Here is a 6169-nt window from a genome sequence, read left to right as displayed (position 1 = left end):
GACACCGCAACCGAGCACTTCAAACGCGCCAACGCAGACACGCACACCGACGGTAGACGCACACAAGATGCAAAGAGCCGGGAAAGAGCCCCGAGACATTTCACGAGGCCACATGCATTTAGTGGGATGGTGAGAATCACGACACACCGGGATCTAATATAGCAGCGGTGTGGAGCTTCGTATTGTTAAGTCGGTGACCATTTGTACTTTTGTCTAAATAAAACCAAAAGCAATGATTTCAACAAAGGATGGCTTTGATATAGCAAGAGACTTGAGCTGTGTATCTTGGTGAAATATCCTGCATGGATTCAGAGTCCTGAAAATAATGTTTGCATGGGGAATGTAGAAATTGGTTTGAGACATGGCCATCAAGCACAAAGACCATGTGAACAGTAATTATTAGATTTTAGTGGACCAGGTTCTGTACGAGTGTGAACATTTAACTAAACGTAAGAATGGTGTCAAATATAGGCTATAATAATGTACTTTCTTTCAAATAAAACTGAGAAGAATTGGCACACCCCTAAATTCACCCCAATAATCCAATCCAGGAATCCGCACTTCTGTCGTTAAATCTCCATCTGCGCTGCTCATCCCCAACATCCTGGTCCATCCCGGGGATAAACCATTTACCCCTGCGTAACCAACCAATGGATGTCACACACAGTCATGGCTAACGGAGCGTGGCTGAGAGAAGACAGCCCTGCCGCAGGAAGCCATGGGAGGATACGGTGGGCGAGACGCGGCGCCGAAAAAGGTCCCTAATATAGTAAAAGCGACGGCTGGCCGTGCAGCGCACGGAAAACTCGGCTGCCTGATCCTCACACAAAAACATTGAAAGAAAAGCCAGCCCCGAGCCCCCCTGCCGCCACTGGCACGCCACTTTTATTACCCTGACCTCGGGCCTATTAATCACTCCGCGCAGCGGAGCGCACCCCCCCTCGGCCCCCCACCTCTCTCGCTCCTCATCTCCTCACACGCACACCCCGCCTCCCCCACCTCCCCCGGGCACAGCCCGCTTCTGACATCTGCGTCTGACGGGCGCTGAAACACTCAGCGCTCGCATGTTTAGGCAGGCAGCGCAACAACAGAAAAAGGGAAAATCCAGTCCTGCGTTCGCTACATCGCATGCGTGACACACAGGAAATAATACCTCAACGTGTGGACAATGGCCGCGTTCCCGGCCCCTTTTCACTTCAGTAGAAGGGCTGCCATTTTATTAAGACTCAAAAAAAAAAACACACGCTTACGGCTTTCCTGGCACGGTGGGGACTGGGAGAAAAGAAAATGACATGTTCTCATTAAGAGTCCCTGCGTACAGGAACAGCAGGTATAGAGATGGAATCCTAGACTGGTAGCCCCGCCCATTCTGAGTACAAGGGTCTGGAGAAGAGCAAGACATTTCGTTCTGCTTCCGATACGTTTTTGCGGGAACCAATCACCAAGCCGTCTTTTCCCCTTTGCGCTCTATATGCTGGTTTAACACAATAACGACAGGGAAAGCCAATAGCGTACAGAGTCTGTTGAACTAGGCCCGTTGATCACACCTTTTGTGCTGAAGAAAATGACAGCAGCTTCCCCAGACCAAGCTCAATCTACGATTGAGCTTGGTCTGGCAATAGCCAGACTAATGGTATCCCGCACGAACAGATTTGCAGATAAATGGCACGCTAGCGTTGCAGCCTATGGCAGGCCGTGTCCCCACGATAGCGACCCCATGCAATGCTGACAGAGTCCAGGCAGAGGGCTACCAGCGCACTGGGACGCGTCGTTAAGTGGAATGAATAGTCTAGTAAAAGCGAGCTGCCGGACCATACATCAACAGCAGCCTTCCAGGCTCTGCATGCATCAACAGCAGCTACGCCGGCAGCGCAACTGCCTAGCTGTGTGTACACAAGTGCACACAAAAAGACTTAAGTAACAAGGGTCTGAGTGAGCATTACCAAAACTGCACCACAAGCCGGACCCTACACTGAAGTTAGTGGGAACATTTAACATTAGATAACCAACATTAAAACGCCCATAATAAAAGGTAAATGTAATTGAAAAAAGGTCTGCAGAGGTCAAGAGGCCAACTTCACAGCAGAAGATGTTTTCCCTCAACGATGCCGACAAAAGAAAATATGAATGTCATGATTCCATTAATTTGGAAAATATACATTATGAATGCTCGTAAGCAGTAAGTTGGGCCACCATTTTCACGTTCAGTACGTAGGCCTCAATGGCGACCACCAAATCCATGACATATCGTAGAGAGGGCCACATATCGTTTGGAGAGCGAGGATGACTGAGCTACGGGAGCTACGGGAGGGAAGGCAAACACACGGTGACGCCTATAACCCCGGTGCTAAGAATAGTTTGTGCAACAAACAAGTCCCGACGGGCATCCAATCCATCACAACGGCCGGTAAAGCGAGCCGGCAGGCGGTGGGAGAGGGAGAGGAGGGAGAGGAGAGGGGAGGGTGGGGGGGTTGAGCAGACAAAGCTGCGTTTATAAGACGGACCGCTGGAGCGTGGCCCGATCCGCACCATTAAACTGAAAACCACCGGGCGTTTTTGGACCAGCTAGCCCGGTGTCCGCTCGCTCTCTGGGCGAGTGTGTGGGACGACACTAAGGCGTTGAACAACGCCAGCCAGATGAAGAGGGGGCCGGCGGCCTGAGTACGAGCGCTCCCTCCGCCAGTCAGATGCTGTTTTGACGGCGACTCTGGTGACGCAGAGGTGAACTTTCTTTGACCCGTGATACGTGGCGGCATAGACGCCAGCGAGGAGGATCGTTTCCTCTCCACCGGATCTCCCCCTCGTCGGCCTCTCTCCTGGCGTCTGTGCACCGTAGTGTTAACATGTGTCAGGGCCGTGCAGCGGAGGGGAAGGACCGAGCGCGAGGAGGGGAAACACTAAATATCCTCATCAGACACAAAAGTGGTTGCTTAACCCATTTTGCTGCAGGCTCGATCAGCAGGGGGGAGGAGGGGGGTGGGGAGGGTTGTGGGTCTGTGGGACCAGGAAGTCGGGGCTGTGGGACTCTGGGACCGGGAAGTCGGGGCTGTGTTAGAGCGGGACAGAAGTGGAGGCGCCGTCTTGCTCTTTGTCCTTGGCGCTCATCCAAGCCCTCTGAAGCGCAGAGCGCAGATCGACTCTAAAAAAAAATGCAGTGTGACGCAGGATAATCTCCGCAGCGACGGGCGGTGGGGGGAGGGGGGAGGGAAGAGGGCGTGGGTGGGGATAAACACAGATTAAATGCACACACCAGCGCACTGTATGTGTGGTTCCGCCACCGCGCGAGAGAGTGTGTCCAAAGCGAAAGGAATGCGACGCATACCGCCAGCGAACAAAGCATAAATCAGGGAGAGCGGCCGTTTCTCTGGGCTACTCGCAGACTTTCGCCGAGACCATCGCCATAATACGCTGCTACAAGGAGATTTTGGTTATTCACCACTACTCCTGGGTGTATTGGGTGGGGGCAAAGGAGGCAAGAGAAGCTCTGTCGTTAGTCTGGGTGTGTGTGTGTGTGTGTGTGTGTGTGGGGGGGGGGGGAGGTAGAACGAATGACACGAGAAGCCCAGAAAGAGCCGATGGCGGCTGCTCAGCTGTCACGCTGTTAGCTAGCGAGCTGTAAACAAGGCCCCGCGTCCTGCCCAAGCGCTACACAGCCGCATGCAGGTCGGCGCACGGGACAGTCCCCCCCCCGGCATCACAGCCGCTAACAACGAGGACATTGTGAGTCCCCGTGCTGTCACTGGAGAACGGGCGACTGCTGCTGAACCGGGCCTATTCATGGTGCGCCAAATGAGGACTAAATGGCCCTTTATGTCTCCAAAGGGGTCGATTGTAACAAGGAAGTGCATGCGAATCGCCTCGCGATCGTCAGAGCTCCTTTGGTTTTCGTTACAGAAGATGTTTTTGGGGGGGTTCAGGAAAGTGATAGAAAAAATTGGGACTGGAAACCCCATGCCGATTGCAATCAGTGACGTTGTTCTATAGCACGACTTAATTAGGCCACATCTGAGGGACAAAACCAATAAAAAATATCTTCTGAGAGATTCCGAACGGCAGGGGCATTCAATAATACATTCCAAAAAAATGGCGCAACCCGCCTATCACCCGCGCTCGGCGGCACGGCGTCATGTCTGTGGGGTTTCGTCAGACACGGCCCTGAGGCGGCCGCATCCAAACACGACCGGAGACGCGGGATCAAGACGGGGCCTGCCGAGAGCAGAAGGGGCAGGGCGGTGACGCTTCTCCAGAATGTAAATCGTCTTTCGGTCGGCGCTGCCAAGGTCAGCAAATCAAAAACCTTTCTTGGAGATTTCACAAAAACACCAAAGTAGGCTACGTGGTTTCTGAACCGCCACGCCGGTCTCTATTTCAAATCCATTGTATTTACCAGAGCATTTACCAGCTTTTTATATTTTGGCAGTTTATTCGATCTGACTCTTTTGGGCCGGGGATACTCTGGTGTTCTTTGGGTCCCCGGCCGTATCAACGGCTCCCGTCACATGATGGTGCCGCGCGGGCGCTACACGCTGGCCGGGGCGGTGACATGTCTCTCTGCGGGGAAGTGATCCGTGCGCGCCAAACCTCAGCGGGACAAAAAGCTTTGTGGAGCGGAGAGAGAAAGCCTCTCCCGTTTCAGCGGCGGGTCCCCGGGGGCCGGGACGGAGCGCAGCTTCAATCAAACCGTGACGTCTCCTCCGGGAGCCGTGCAGCGTGCGGAAACCCAATCTCTCCGCGGCGCTCCGCCGGCCCCGTTCTTTTGTTCACGTGCACCACCTCCTCCTCCTCCTCGTCTGAGGAGCGAGCGAGGGAGAGTGAGCGAGAGCGCGGAGCCAAAGCTGAGAGGCCGTCTTTCGGCCCCATCAAGGACAGACGTGGTAGAGGGGATGTTTGTTCTAGGGCCCCAATGGTCACGCCCGTTTGGTCAACAGATCTGCGGGCTTTGAAAGTGTGGCGGACGGCAAAATCTAAAGATTGTGGATTAAATGTACGTGTCTGAGCATATGGTTCGACTGGCCGGGCCTATTGATTGCGGGAGGCTGGAGATCGGCAGAGCATTGGTTAATGGGTTTAAAATGGGAGGCGGCGTGATTGTCCCAATAAACACAGATTACATCTCCTGGTCACCCCCCCATGCAGGGCCTCAGAGATGCACTGAATGTCACAAATAAAAGATCCATCACACAGCATAACAAACGCCCCAGGCCCTGGGTTTAGGTTTCTTTAAAGCACTGTTGGCCACCCATTTAAAATTCACAGGGACCACGAGAAATACAATCCCCTCTAAGTGATGGTTTCAACACCACCCGTGTGCTATGGTGATGCTCTTTGAGCGGAGTGTAAACATCTGGGAAACACATCAGCCCTAAATTGACCTCTTAATGACGGTCGGAAAATGATGCGCGAAACAGTCAGTGGAAAGACTATAAATAACCTCGGCCCACAGAAATTACCGTGGGTTTAGGTCTTCCGTTATATTTATGTTAGTGGTGACATTAACGTCACCACTGACATAATCACCACTGAATTATTTTTAAAACAAGTCACAATATATTGTTCGTCGTGGACTGAAAAGACGCAATTGCAGCTGAGTGACAAAATCAATCATTAAACAGAGGCTGTATAGTATAAAGGATGCATCCCTCTAATTAACAATTAGTCAAATGTTAACATCGCCCAAGAGATCTATATAGGCCTACAACTAACGAATATCACGAGAAGAAAAATCGATAGACCTCTTATCTTTGAAACAGTTTGGAGAATCTGCATAACTTACATTTAAGGTCAGTATAGAAAATAGCCTCTTATGACCCGCAGAGACGTGGCCATTATAATTAAATCATCGCAGTGGGCCTTTGCTTCCCAGTCCAAAATGCGTGACGCCTGTGTTATGGTAGGGAAATGCCCATTTGGCGTCATCGTTCCGTCTCCAGCCAGTTCCCTCGCTAGGCTAGTCAATGATCTGGAACCAGCCAATATGAGTGCCATCGATCCTCCCATGACCGCGTCTCCTAATGAGTGCTCGGGTGGCTACGGGACAGACGGCCGCACAGGGCGCGCGGGAGAAACGGGACCGCGGTTACGATACTGCCTCGAAGCAAACAACTATTGGAGTGCGCACGGCCACTTGTGCCGGCAGAATCCTATTAGGCAACAAAAAAATTACTGGCAC

Source organism: Gadus macrocephalus, chromosome 20 (genome assembly GCF_031168955.1).
Source record: "Gadus macrocephalus chromosome 20, ASM3116895v1".
NCBI classification, from domain to species: Eukaryota; Metazoa; Chordata; class Actinopteri; order Gadiformes; family Gadidae; genus Gadus; species Gadus macrocephalus.
The sequence above is the reverse complement of the archived record's forward strand: the minus strand, read 5'-3'. Positions refer to the sequence as shown.